This window comes from Giraffa tippelskirchi, chromosome 12 (assembly GCF_054371585.1).
Source record: "Giraffa tippelskirchi isolate mGirTip1 chromosome 12, T2T-mGirTip1v1.2.pri, whole genome shotgun sequence".
NCBI classification, from domain to species: Eukaryota; Metazoa; Chordata; class Mammalia; order Artiodactyla; family Giraffidae; genus Giraffa; species Giraffa tippelskirchi.
Window position 1 is genome coordinate 19,764,803 of NC_137286.1, and position 14,255 is coordinate 19,779,057.

At 39.3% G+C, this 14,255-nt stretch overlaps 1 protein-coding gene across 4 annotated transcripts in view; it reads left to right on the forward strand.

The window, feature by feature from the left end:
• The window catches only part of LOC145528812 (uncharacterized), a 612,770-nt gene that overhangs the window by 90,169 nt on the left and 508,346 nt on the right, over positions 1-14,255 (forward strand). Inside the window, exons 3-4 of one of the 4 annotated variants that reach the window (XR_014070716.1) lie at positions 1,582-1,723; positions 4,195-5,526. The exons of 2 other annotated variants lie outside the window; for them this stretch is intronic. The gene's annotated coding sequence lies outside the window, so the exon portion shown is untranslated. Of the gene's footprint in view, positions 1-1,581; positions 1,724-4,194; positions 5,527-11,942; positions 12,015-14,255 lie in introns of those variants that run through there. One more of the 4 variants, XM_081547827.1, reaches the window with a different exon arrangement.

The window sequence follows — 14,255 nt, forward strand, 5'->3', positions numbered from 1 at the left end:
CTGGAGAATCCCAGGGACGGGGGAGCCTGGTGGGCTGCCATCTATGGGGTCGCACAGAGTCGGACACGACTGACGCGACTTAGCAGCAGCAGCAGCAGCAACTCAAGGAAAATTAAGCAACAAAGGGGAATTTATAGTGAGGAGACAGGACTATATCACAAGAGCGGGAATGCATCAGGGACTCTGAAAAAAAGCTGGAAAGATTGGAAAGCCATTAGCTCCTTTCTGTTTTCCAGCCCCTCACCCCTCAACTGACTCATTTCCTAAGGTGCTCCAGAGTGCCTATATTGGCATGTGGCAGACTGGTTATTTGATTCCAAATCAGATTTTCAGTTGAAGAAATCTGATTGTGTTAATTGGATTGAGCATCCATCCTCAGTCTCACCAACCATCGTGTGTAGAAATAGAGCTGTCAGGGTTCGGAGACCATTTTCAGAGAAGATACCCATTATAATGTAACTATTTTGTTTAGGAGTATCTATCCTTATTTTTATCATCAGTCAGTGTGGCTGAACCATTAGATTCCAAATGGATGACAGTTTCCGGGGTTGGAAAAATAATGAGGACTTGTCATGGTGACCCATGATTTGGTCAGAATTTCTGTTTTGTGCTGTGGAGATTTTTTCTATCGAATGGATGTTTGCACATACATTAATCACAGCTACTCTTGGTGGGAATGTCACTCTGCCATCTGTCATATTAGCTAATAGTCATGCTTTTCTTCCCTGTATTTCAAAGTAGTGTAGGATTCCATCTTTGTTACCAAATTAACTTTTATTAAGTATAGCAGAGACAGCCTCAGCATTGAGGACAGGTCTGTAAATGCTCAGGAGAGCACAGAAATTTTATTACTTATGTGTGGTTCTCGCTCCAAGTTTTAAATTATTTGCATTCTCCCCATCTTCAGTTTCTGATAATGTGATGCATTTGGTAGGGAAGTATATGAAAACTGTGGTTCTTTCAAAATGTCTTCTAATGTGACGTGGGACAAAGTGGACACAATGGCAGTATAGCGCAGGAGATGGAATGTTTCATTATAATTCAGATGGCTTGAACTGAACGCTGAGAAAATCTTGGGTGGTTATTAAAATTGTCCTTGACAAGATCTTGATAAGGAGGTAATGTGTGTGATGGCATTTGTTCAAGTTGCCTTTTGAGGATTCATTTACTTGATGTTAGTTCCTTAACCTTTTCACTAGTTTATTACTTAAATACATACAGCCAAACTTTTTATCTGGAGAGTCTATAAGAAGTACTGAGTATGGTTTCATGTAGGACATGTAGGTATAATGATTCTTTTGTATTACCTTAGAAAATGGAAAGGCCCTGGGAAAAATTAAAATCAAAGAATTTTTTTTAAAGAAACTTCCAATAGGAAACTTAAAAATTAAAGAGGACTTTTATGTTTGTATGTTCAGAAATAAAGTCAAGCTATTCTTTTCTCATCTTTAAATGAACTTTCAAATGGGTGAAAAGCTGTTAACCACAGGGTTTGAAAGTAATTGGAGAATGTAATATGAAAAACACTTTATATTATTAAAGTCCAGGAATGTATATTGCATACAACATATTTGTTTCCAGGTAGAATGCTTATTCCTTCATTCATTTTTGGCCTGGCCATGGAGTTCCAGATGCTTATGATCTCATGCTAGGAAAATGAAAGAAGTGGAATTACAATGAGATTTCTAGAGTAAGAAAGTGTTTCTTCTTCACTGTGGATCAGGTGAGTGAAACTGATGGGTCCTGAGCTGAGACCTTGCTATAAAAGTAAGACCTCAATTTACTACAGCTTTAATGGCTCTTTTTCTGGGGGCTCATGTCGATGTAAGTGGCATAGCGTGTGACTTATCTGCTTCTCAGATCAGTGGGGGGACTTGAAGAAGCTGAAGCAGCAGATTAATCTGGTTCCATGTGGAAATTAATGCCTGGAGCCTGAGTGACACAGCTTAGCATCTTTCTGTGTCCCTGGGCTACTTGCTGATGGCATTCTTCATTTATTCACACAACACATTTTTATTAAGAATCTAGCAGTGGCTCAATCCATATATGTCAAGCACTCTAGATGTGCATTGATTTAAGATTCTGACTATAGATTAACAACACCAAAAACTGCCTAAAACAGGAAAGAAAGGGAAAGGGAAAGTCGCTCAGTCGTGTCCAACTCTTTGCGACTCCATGGACTGTATAGTCCGTGGAATTCTCCAGGCCACAATACTGGAGTGGGTAGCCTTTTCCTTCTCCAGGGGATCTTCCCAGCCCAGGGATTGAACCCAGGTCTCCCGCATTTGCAGGCAGATACTTCACCAGCTGAGCCACAAGGGAAGCCTAAAACAGGGGTAACAGGTAAAACAGAAGCTTATGAAAAGGCTTCTAAATCTCAAAAAATTCATTGTTACATTGGTTAGATTTTAGAGTTTGTGTCTGACTCTGACACTAAATTGTCTTGATTAATCTACATCAAGGATTTGCCTCAGTTAACTTTGTAAAAACAGTTAAATTTGTTTTAGTCTTAGAAGATTTGTGCTATAGTTATGCTTGAATTATAATTCACCCCAAGTATTGAATACACACTATGTGTAAGGCATTTTGTTAAATTCTCTGAGGACAAAAGTACATTTGTGTGCTGTGCTAAGTCACTTCAGTCCTGTCTATTTGCGAGGCTATGGACTGTAGCCTGCCAGGCTCCTCTGTCCATGCAGTTCTCCAACAAGAATACTGGAGTGGGTTGCCATTTCCTCCACCAGGGGATCTTCCTAACCCAGGGCTTTAAGGAACCCATGTCTCCTGTGTCTCCTGAATTGCAGGTGGATTCTTTACTGCTGAGTCAGCAAGTGGTGCATTGTTCTTTTTCTCAGAGTTCATGGTCTAATAGTGAAATTGAGATGTATGAAAATATAATAACTCCTAGTGGACTGTGATAAATGCACATACAGCAAAATTAAGTTTAGCTGTGTGAGTTTATAGTTTCATATAATAAAGCAGCTCCAAATACCATTTTTGGAATGATTTAAAGTTTTCCTTGTTATTTTAGATTAAGGAGAGCCTGTGTGTGCACACAGGAGCACATGTTTACACTGGTGTGCTGGTGAAGGCACTTCGCTATGTCCATGTGTCTTGCTGGATTCTGTGTGTGATATAGTGGAAGGCAGAGGACTAGATGTGATTTTTCTTTATCTTTCTGTGTGACATTGGGCTTATCAGATATCTTTGGGTGTTGTAAATTGAGGGTGCAGGTAATTCTCCTGGGTAAAGGATTGTTCTCTAGGTCAAATGAGTAATCAGAAAAGGTATTTTGGAAATGATTAATCAACTCTAAGGAAATGTTTTCCTTTAAGGTATTCTGTCTAATTCTATGCAAGCATTTAAATATTATGAAGGGTAGTTGCTTTATGATGATAAAATGTTATAGTTTCCTTGTACACATTAAAAAGCCATAAGTGTTTTTAATTGTCCTTAATTCTCCATGGCATGTTCATTTTCATTCTTAATGACTCCACATGGTTCAAAATTAATTTGCATCCTTATCCAATGTCATATCATGGCTCTTCGATATACTTTGATATACTTGCAGAATTCTGTGATAAATCTTAAGATGCACAAAGATTTTCTTTATGTGCATATTAATAACTAATTATAAATATGACCCAAATTTTATAGTCTTTATCCCCCACCTCATTCTCAAAGGATAATCGTATATAGCTTTCACATAATAACTAAAATACTAGACTCAATTGAAATAAAATTAATTCTTATAAATGAAGAGATTTACAAATTCTAGGTCATGTAGGACAACTGCTTCTTAGTAACCCTTAATTTAATGCCTGTGCTGTGCTGTGCTTAGTTGCTCAGCTGTGTGTGACTCGTTCCAACATCATGAACTGTAGCCCACCGGGCCCCTCTGTCCATGGGGATTCTCCAGGCAAAAATACTGGAGTAGGTTGCCATGCCCTCCTCCAGGGGATCTTCCAAACCCAGGAATTGAACCCAGTCTCCCACATTGCCTGGATTTGACTTAACACAAAATTCTTCTGTGGAATGAGGATACACTGCTGGACTTTCCTGGCTTGCTGGTGGATGAACAGACTGAATAAGGCTTCAGCAGATGCTCTTTGGGACTTCATTTTAAATTTTTTACATAGTTGTTATGATTTTAGACTATCTAGTCAAAAAATCATTTTTTTTTTCTTCTCTAAGCGGAAGAATTGATGCTTTTGAACTGTGCTGTTGGAGAAGACTCTTGAGAGTCCCTTGGACTGCAAGGAGATCCAACCAGTCCATCCTAAAGGAGATCAGTCCTGGGTGTTCATTGGAAGGACTGATGTTGAAGACGAGACTCCAGTACTTTGGCCACCTGATGCGAAGAGCTGACTCAATGGAAAAGACCCTGATGCTGGGAAAGATTGAGGGCAGGAGGAGAAGGGGACGACAGAGGATGAGATGGTTGGATAGCATCACTGACTCAATGGACATGAGTTTTAGCAAACTCCGGGAGCTGGTGATGGACAGGGAGGCCTGGCATGCTGTGGTTCATGGGGTTGCAAAGAGTCGGACACGACTGAGCGACTGAACTGAACTGAACTGAAGGAACCACAGAGCCTTAGCATGATGCTGGGTTATAGATAGGATGGAGAAGTCAGATAGTAACTGGAAGAGGTAATGAGGAGGTGACTTTGGAGCTGGCTAGGAGATAAGGTGGCTTCTGGGCTTCAGTCTTGAGTGGAGAGACACAATGCAGAAGGCAAGAGCACTATTGAGTCTGTCAAACTCTTGGGTAAATTGAAAGCGTCTTTTCTTAGCAGGAGCCATCAATTTAGGAAAGGAGCAATTAGGTGACAGCAGTAGGATACTGAAAAAGCAATTCTCGCCTTTAATTTGAGAGTCAAACGAATAGGAGAGAAGTGATGGTAAACTAAGCAGTCAGGAATTGTTCAGATGTGACTCTATAGGGTAGAAAGATACTAATCTGTTTTTAAGGAGGAGATTTTCAGGCTTTTTTTAAGAAACATAGTTCTTTCTTCCAAGTGGAATCTTACATGGCTTCTTACATTCCCTGTGTACCCCTTTCATTTATAAAAGAAGTTAAAGTACAATTTCTGCAATTTGAACCGGGGAAGGGGGCCCATCCAAACTCATCTTACTGACATTCTCCCTGGGGACCGTCAAGTAATCTCTTGGAGCTTGAGGGTTCCAAGACCACAGTTTAAAAACTGCTACCTCAAGTTATAAAGGAAAACAAATGTTGAGACCAGAAATACTACTAACTCTATAACTTGGTCAATTTACCTAACCTTCTTAAACCTCGGCTTTCTTATCTATAATCTGGGCTAATACTGTTTACTTTGTATGGTTGATGGGAGGATTAAATTAGATGAGCTAATGGATTTAAGATGCTTAATACCATGCTTGATACATTGCAATGACTCAGAGCAATCAGGTATCTATGAGACTCAGTTCAATTTCATTTATCAAATTGTTTTTGAACCTCTTGCTTCCAACTGAAATAAACCATGATGTGTCAGTTATTAAGTTACTGTCTCTCTCAGCTCAAAACCTACCATCCTCCTCTTGCCTACTCTGTCATGTCAAAGCTGGAACTCTGTGTATCACATTTCTGCTTAATCAGCAGTCTCCGTGTTGGGCTCTGCCAACAGGGGCGCCAGCGAGAGTGCAAGCCGGTGGAGGGAGAAGGGACCTGCGCCTTTCTGTTGGTTCGTGCAGGCTTCTTGACTTTGTCAGGGTCATCCTTACCTCAGTTTACCCTGGCCACGGCAGCTGAGTCCAGCAGCAGCAGTTGAATCCGGTTTTCATTTCACTAATACTGGCGGGATCAGCCTTCTCCAGCTCCCTCAGAGACACCAGCCTCAGGAAAAAGAGTGCCCCCACCTCAGCGGTCTGGGTCCTGGGCACACGAGGCCGCCCTCAACAAGCTTCTGAATTTTAATAATGCCCCCATCTTCCTGCAGTTGTTACTCTGTGATAGCTTAGAGTTCTCTCTGCCTTTTCAGCTATTCAATATACGATTAAAAATCACCCATATTAAATTCTATTAAAAATAAATGTGGCTTCTCTGCCCCAGCTGGACCCTAACAGATACTGACACCTGTTCCCTCCTTTGTTTCCCTTCTGGGATTTGTTTTTGGGTCCCAAGTGTCTTCATAACTAAGTGGTGCGTGGTAAGTCCACGCACACGGTAAGTCCAGGCAGCCTACTGACTAACACTACCTGAGTATCTCTCTTTGGATTCCACCACACTCAGTATTTCCCAACCTGTATTCATCATCTTTGCTCATTGCCACACGTGCAATGAGTTCCTTCTTTATATTGGTCTGCAGCATCAGTGTGTGCTTTTATTCATTCATTTGCTACACCATGTGACTAACAGGATGTTAGTTCTTGTTTAGTTCCCATACCAGCGATTGAACTGTGCCTGCAGCAGTGACAGTGCGGAGTCCTAACCACTAGACCACCAGGGAGTACCCTCAATGTGTGCTTTTGTATGCATGGAATTCACAGTGCTCTAAACTTGACCTTTGTAGCAACTGAACCAATGTGAACAAATGAAAATTACTAACATCTTGAAACTTCAAGTTGTTTTAGCAGCTGAGATAAATTTTTGTTTTCAAGATATTAATTCATTTTAGAATTTGAATCTTTAAAAGTTAATAATCAGAACAGATACACTTGATTAAGAATTGGGAAACCCAAACCCTGTTCCTTTTGTTTCAGACATTTTCACAACTCATTCGTCTTTCACTTTCTCCAATAAAATGGGATTAGAATAGTTGCTCCCATATATATCAAAATAAATTTAATATATACATGAACATACACATTAAATAATGTAGCAAGTTATTATGATTTAAAAAAATTTAAAATTATGTAAAATTTTAACATATTTTAAAGACTTTTCCCTCTGACTCTAATGAAAACAGATGGGTCCAAAGCACCATCTATAAAAGGAGCGTGAACTATACTTAAAATTTTAGACAGTTCCACTTAACATAAGAAATTCATTGCATTTCACCAAATAAATATTATTGCCTAAAACTTGGGAGCATTTGAATTACCTAGTTATTAAATAATTACCTGACATAATTGTGTTTTTTTGAGAAGCTATTCCTGTCTTGCATAACTGTGTTTGAAAAAAGGAGTCTTTGGTATAAAAGAGTGATGCAGCAACTCAATTTCACTGGCATAGAGTTGGGGGAGGGATGAAGAGTTATTTTATTTCTAATAGGGAATGGGTGAGGGAACAGATCAAGTGATGAATTTTAAATTATTTCAGTTTTCATGCTGGATCAGTGTTTGCTATTGCTGAAATTTTTCTTGAGTAATTTTAGTTTTGAGAAAATTAGAATTGATTTACTAGTAATGTAGATTCAGAATGGAAACAACCAGAAGCCATGCTGAATAATAAACTAAAATCTAGATTTCTTGTCCCAGTGTTTAAAAGTCACCATTTTTTGAAGAAAAAAGTGAACTGTGGTTAACCCAAATGTTTATAAGAGTGGATATGAATTATGTCTATAGTGTAGCAAGAAAAACTTGATGCCCATAATGTGCCAGCTTATTATCAAAGAATTCAGTAAAACTCCAATGAAATTCCAAATTGTTCTTCCTTTTAGATATAGTTAGGAATTGAAATGCCATCAAATGAATTCAATTCTGCATGCAGTGAACCAGTTATTTTTATTGGAGAAACAAACAATTATATAAATATCTTCTGTGAGCAAACAGGCAGTTGAATTTCAATGATTTAGATAGCTTTCTTTTCAATTAAAAAGATTATGGAATGAAGTTATAAGGAAATTCAGTAAAAATAATAAAAATACATTTGTAACAGATTCCAGCAGTTATTTTAGGATAATGAGATGTTTGGTTTCCTTTTCTGAGTTTTTTCAGTATAGTTTTTTTCAGTTTTTTCAATAATTTGAATTATTATTCATTGGCCTCCTCAGATTTTCAAATGTATAAGGATTTCTAAGAATATATATCAATATATATATTTCCTCTGTATTATGTTTAGCTACAAAGAAATGCCAGTCATTTGGCAAACATTTATGAGTTTTACTGTGTTCTGTAAACAGTCGTAGGTCTTGGGATGGGGTTGAGGTTAGAAGATAGGGGAGGAGGTACAAAGATGAGGACCACGGCCCGATCAGATAGCCTTTACAATGAAATGTGGGAACCCTGCAGTTTCATAATTCACCATGAGGGAGGGGATGGGGAGGGAGGTGGAAGGGGGGTTCTAGAAGGGGAAAACATGTACACCCATGGAGGATTCATGTCAATGTATGGCAAAACAAATTAAAAAAAATAATAATAATAAAAAAAATAATAGGAAAAAAAAATTCACCATGGTTCTTAGGGAAATAGTGGGAAAAAAATGAGACAATTGGAGTTAAGAGTTCTTTATTTTCCATGTTGGCCACTTTCTGGCCATAGTCCTATTGATTTTGTGTTTGTCTGTCAGAGTATGCCCAGAAACCATAACTTGGAAGAGTGCATATGAACTTATCCACCTGTTATTACCCATCTGTAGCAAAGAGAAGGTCACCAATACCTTTCTCCTTTTTGACTAGACCTTATGGAAACAGTTGATTCCATCAATGGGATCTGCAGCTGGGAAGATGCTGAGCAGGGCTCACCACCTAGAGGGGTGCACAGCAACCCCGAGGCCTCTCTGTGATGGCTTGGCCGGTTGGTTTGGAAGTGATTCTATCCTGTGGAATCACTGTTTCTGCTGTAAACAGATGTACCTGTGTATTATGTTTAAAAATAAAATAAGGAAACTAGTGGTACATACATATACACAATGGAATATTACTCAGCCGTAAAAAGGAACACATTTGAGTAAGTTCTGATGAGGTGGATGAACTTAGAGCCTGTTATACAAGGTGAAGTAAGTCAGAAAGAGAAAAACAAATATAGTATATTAATGCATATATATGGAATCTAGGAAGATAATATAGATAAACTTATGTTCAGGGCAGCCTGAAGATGCAGACATAGAGAACAGACTTGTGGACACAGGAGGAGGAAGGAGAGGGTGGGATGAATGGAAAGGGTTGCATGGAAACATATACACCACCACATGTAAATAGATAGCCAGTGGGAATTTGCTGTATGACTCAGGGAACTCGAACCATGGCTCTGTGACAAACTAAATGGGTAGGATGGGGTAGGAGGTGGGAGGGAGGTTCAAGAGGGAAGGGACATATGTGTACCTCTGACTGATTCATGTTCACCAGTATTGTAAAGCGATTATCCTTCAATTAAAAATGGACAAATTAAAAAATAAGTAAAGTAGAAGCCAATATTTGACATTAGTTTCTGCTTTATTGACTATGCCAAAGCCTTTGACTGTGTGGATCACAATAAACTGTGGAAAATTCTGAAAGAGATGGGAATACCAGACCACCTGACTTGCCTCTTGAGAAATCTGTATGTAGGTCAGGAAGCAGCAGTTAGAACTGGACACAGAACAACAGACTGGTTCCAAATCGGGAAAGGAGTACGTCAAGGCTGTATATTGTCACCCTGCTTATTTAACTTATGTGCAGAGTACATCATGAGAAACGCTGGGCTGGAAGAAGTACAAGTTGGAATCCAGATTGCCGGGAGAAATATCAATAACCTCAGATATGCAGATGACACCACCCTTAATGGCAGAAAGTGAAGAAGACCTAAAGAGCCTCTTGATGAAAGTGAGAGAAGAGAGTGAAAAAGTTGGCTTATAGCTCAACATTCAGAAAACTAAGATCATGGCATCTGGTCCCATCACTTCATGGCAGATAGATGGAGAAAGAGTGGAAACAGTGGCTGACTTTATTTTTCTGGGCTCCAAAATCACTGCAGATGGTAACTGCAGCCATGAAATTAAAAGATGCATACTCCTTGGAAGGAAAGTTATGACCAACCTAGATAGCATATTAAAAAGCAGAGACATTACTTTGTCAACAAAGATCCATCTAGTCAAGGCTATGGTTTTTCCAGTAGTCATGTATGGATGTGAGAGTTGGACTATAAAGAAAGCTGAGCGCCAAAGAATTGATGCTTTTGAACTGTGGTGTTGGAGAAGACTCTTGAGAGTCCCTTGGACAGCAAGGAGGTCCAACCAGTCCATCCTAAAGGAGATCAGTCCTGAGTGTTCATTGGAAGGACTGATGTTGAAGCTGAAACTCCAATACTCTGGCCACCTTATGGGAAGAGCTGACTCATTGGAAAAGACCCTGATGCTGGGAAAGATTGAGGGCAGGAGGAGAAGGAGATGACAGAGGATGAGATGGTTGGATGGCATCACCGACTCAATGGACATGAGTTTGGGTAAACTCTGGGAGTTGGTGATCGACAGGGTGGCCTGGCGTGCTGCAGTCCATGGGGTTGCAAAGAGTCGGACACGACTGAGTGACTGAACTGAACTGAACTGAGAAGCCAGTATTTGACATTAGTATGAATCTTTCAGGGAATCTTTCATTCATTTGGTCCTTCCTGAGTTCTGAAGCATCTCATACAGGGGAAAACATGCTAGTGCCACACTCTGGGGACATGATGAAAGACTTGGTCTCTATCCTCTGAAAGCATGGATTCTATCTAGGAGGAACCCGTTTGTACTGTGGTAATGGCTTATTACAGAATGGCTTTGGGCCAAGTTTTTTCTATGAGGTTGCTGAACTTCTATACGTGTTTTGACCAAATTGAGCATTTTCCACAAGGCACTTGACAAAGTTGCAGAACAAAGAGCAGACTTGGTGGTATGGAGTGATCTATTTCATATATGACCCTCCTGATCAGAGCCATAAACTTTGCGGGTCAGCCAGTGCATTTCCCCCTACAGGATAAAACCATCTGGGGGGAGGGAGACTCAGCCATATGATCTCTGTCTCGCCCTCTCCAGTTAGGTGATGTTAGAGGAGAAAAGATTGGAAATGATTAGCATGGAAGAGATATAATGACTCTGTGATTAGGTCTCAGACTTCTTCATAGAGCTCCCCATGCCTCTCCTCCATACACACACTCATGCTAACTCCTGACTGGTCCTTGTTAACAGCAGGGCTGGTACACCTCGGCTGTAGGGCAGAATGGGGTATAGCTATCCTTTCATTTCTCTTTAAAGCACAGAAAAAGGAGGCTAATTGCTCAAGGATATAGACTGGTTATCAAATCAAAACTTTATTTTTTGTCAGGTCTCAACCATCAGTTCATTGTTATCACATCAGACTCATAAAACATTAACATGTCTTCTATTTTTCTTTCTAAGGACCTTTCCAAGGACCATTAATAGTGTAGTAATAGTACACATTAATAGTGTACTAGTGATATTAATCGGAGAAGGCAATGGCACCCCACTCCAGTGCTCTTGTCTGGAAAATCCCATGGACGGAGGAGCCTGGTAGGCTACGGTCCATGGGGTCACTAAGAGTTGGACACGACTGAGCGACTTCATTTTCACTTTTCCCTTTCATGCACTGGAGAAGGAAATGGCAACCCACTCCAGTATTCTTGCCTAGAGAATCCCAGGGATGGCGGAGCCTGGTGGGCTGCCGTCTATGGGGTCGCACAGAGTTGGACACGACTGAAGCGACTTAGCAGCAGCAGCAGCAGTGATATTAATAGTGTACATTGAGAAAACTTCCAAACATAAACTGACACTTTGTTTTCCTTTTCTCATCTCCAAGATGAGCTCATTATCCAATAGAGCTTTTAAGAAATGTTCTTTATCTTGTTAAGAGAGACCATAGCGCATCTGCTATGGTTTGAATGTTTGTGTTTCTCCCAAATTCATAGGTTGAAATCCTAGCCCCCAAAGGTATTGGTTGGTGGTGTCTTTGGGAGGTGATTAGATTAGGAGCTGGAACCCTCATGAGTGGAATTAGTGCTCATATAAAAGACCCTCAGAGAGCTCTCTTGATTCTTTCACCATGTGTGGATACAATGAGAAGGCTGAAATACAGAAGAGAGCTCCTACCTGACCATGCTGGCACCTTGATCTCAGACGTCCAGCCTCTAGGACTGTGAGTAATACATTTCTATTGTTTATAAGCTACCCAGCCTGTGGTATTTGTTATAGCAGCCTGAAGGGACTAAGACAACATCTCTGTTATAACAGTAACTCGAAGCTGTCTTTGAATGTATACCTTTAATAGTGTCCTTATCTCTCAGTGTTGCAGAATCTGCTTCCCTTCTTCCTCATGGACCCTAAGCATCATGAGTGCAGAGATCTTATCTACATATTTTCAGCACCTGGTATGGTGTGTAACTCATGGTAGGATCCAATAAATAGGTGGTGAGGCAGTATTTGTTGAATGGAGTGAATGTTTTAAAAAATTTCCAAGTTAGAATGGAATTCCATTGTATGATTTTTGTTTGATTCCAATTTGAAAGAAGTCATTTTCCTTGTCTGAAAGATTTGATAATGTCATTTTATAATCTTTTGATTAAATCAAACGTACCAGCATTTCCTTTCAAATATTTCAGCTTATTGTTCTGTAATTTAGTGATCTCTCTCTTGGTAATGAGGAGCTCTGAACTCTAAAAGACAAAAGCTCTACATCATTCAAATGTATTATACTCAAAGCAAAGTTTCTCTTCAGATACGAATACTACATTTCTTAAATCAAATGAAAGTTAATATTAACATTCACTGAAAAGTTTTTGTTCCCGTTACAAGCCTTTGACTTTCATTTACTCGTGACCTATTTTTTTCATGACATTTAAGTAGATGATGCCCCTTTTCAATGAGTAATGGGGAAAAGGAGGTAATGAGGCATACGTGGAAAGAGGTAATACAGATGGAATAAGTGATACAACTATGACATTGATATTATCACCATAATCTGTTTCAACATGATGATTTAAGGTGATTTATTAGTATTGATGGTATTTATTCACCTATAACCTGCTAATAAACATAGAATGATGAGTCATTACTGTCAGGGTATGAGCTTCCTCAGAGTTTTTGTTAACGGCCAGTGATATTTACTGTGTTTTGAGGTGGTTGTTCATAAGACTTGAAAGAATTTGTTGACTGCAAAATGTAAAATAATAAACTTTTTCAGATGATTGTAATGGACAAATCTAGTTAATTTTGAAGTATACACTTAGTATTTAATGTCATAGATTAATTTTTATGTGCAAGCAGTTATTAGGTTTAAAAGCTATTCTCAAGCAATAAAATTTACTCATTTTAACAATTTTCTTTAATTTAAAAATATACTGTTCTCTTCAGATCAGATATACAAAGCTGCTGCTGCTAAGTCGCTTCAGTCGTGTCCGACTCTGTGCGACCCCATAGACGGCAGCCCACCAGGCTCCGCCATCCCTGGGATTGTCCAGGCAAGAACACTGGAGTGGGTTGCCATTTCCTTCTCCAATGCATGAAAGTGAAAAGTGAAAATGAAGTCGCTCAGTCGTGTCTGACTCTTCACAACCCCATCGGCTGTAGCCCTCCAGGCTCCTCCATCCATGGGATTTTCCAGACAAGAGTACTGGAGTGGGTGGCCATTTCCTTCTCCAGATGTACAAAGCATGTATTTTATAAACATCAATATCTTTCCAAAGTGATTGGCTGTGTTTTTCTCAAGGTTCAGTAGAAGATTAGGAAATCTATAACTTATCCAATGACTAAGGATAAAAATTGCCATCAATTTTAGATTTATTCTTTGGATATTATGTCTGTATCTCTATCCTAATGGCTAGATGTTCCAGAAATGAGTTGCCTCCATCCTGGCTTGGGACTTATACTCAGGTGGAGGAGAGGGAGAGGGAGAGGGATGGGTCGGGACCCTGGGATCTGTAAGTATTGAGCTAACATGTAAAGTCCTGCTTCCCATTTCTTTTTCAGAATGTGATAGATACTATTGGGATAAAAATAATTCTCTGGGATGAAATAAAATGAAAATTATTCTAGCATTAGTACTAAACTTCTGATTAGTTAAATATGGCAGTGATTGATGAAAATGTCCATTATTGACAGGAATGTTAGTAGTGGAAAAATGTTTTCAACCTGTCTGTGAGACAGTATTGCATTATTACCTAGTTATTTCATTAAAGGTAAACATTTTATTCTCTAGATTCATATTTCACTTAGAGTCAAAGTTGAAAAATATCGTAATTAATCTCAATGGAATTTGTGTCTCTGTTCCGATAAAGGTCATCTAAATTTTCCCAGATGTTATGATTAATTTTCATTATTGCTTTTAGCTTATCTTTCTTTCTAGTTCCCCATTTTCTTTTTTCTGATCTCACCCTGTTCT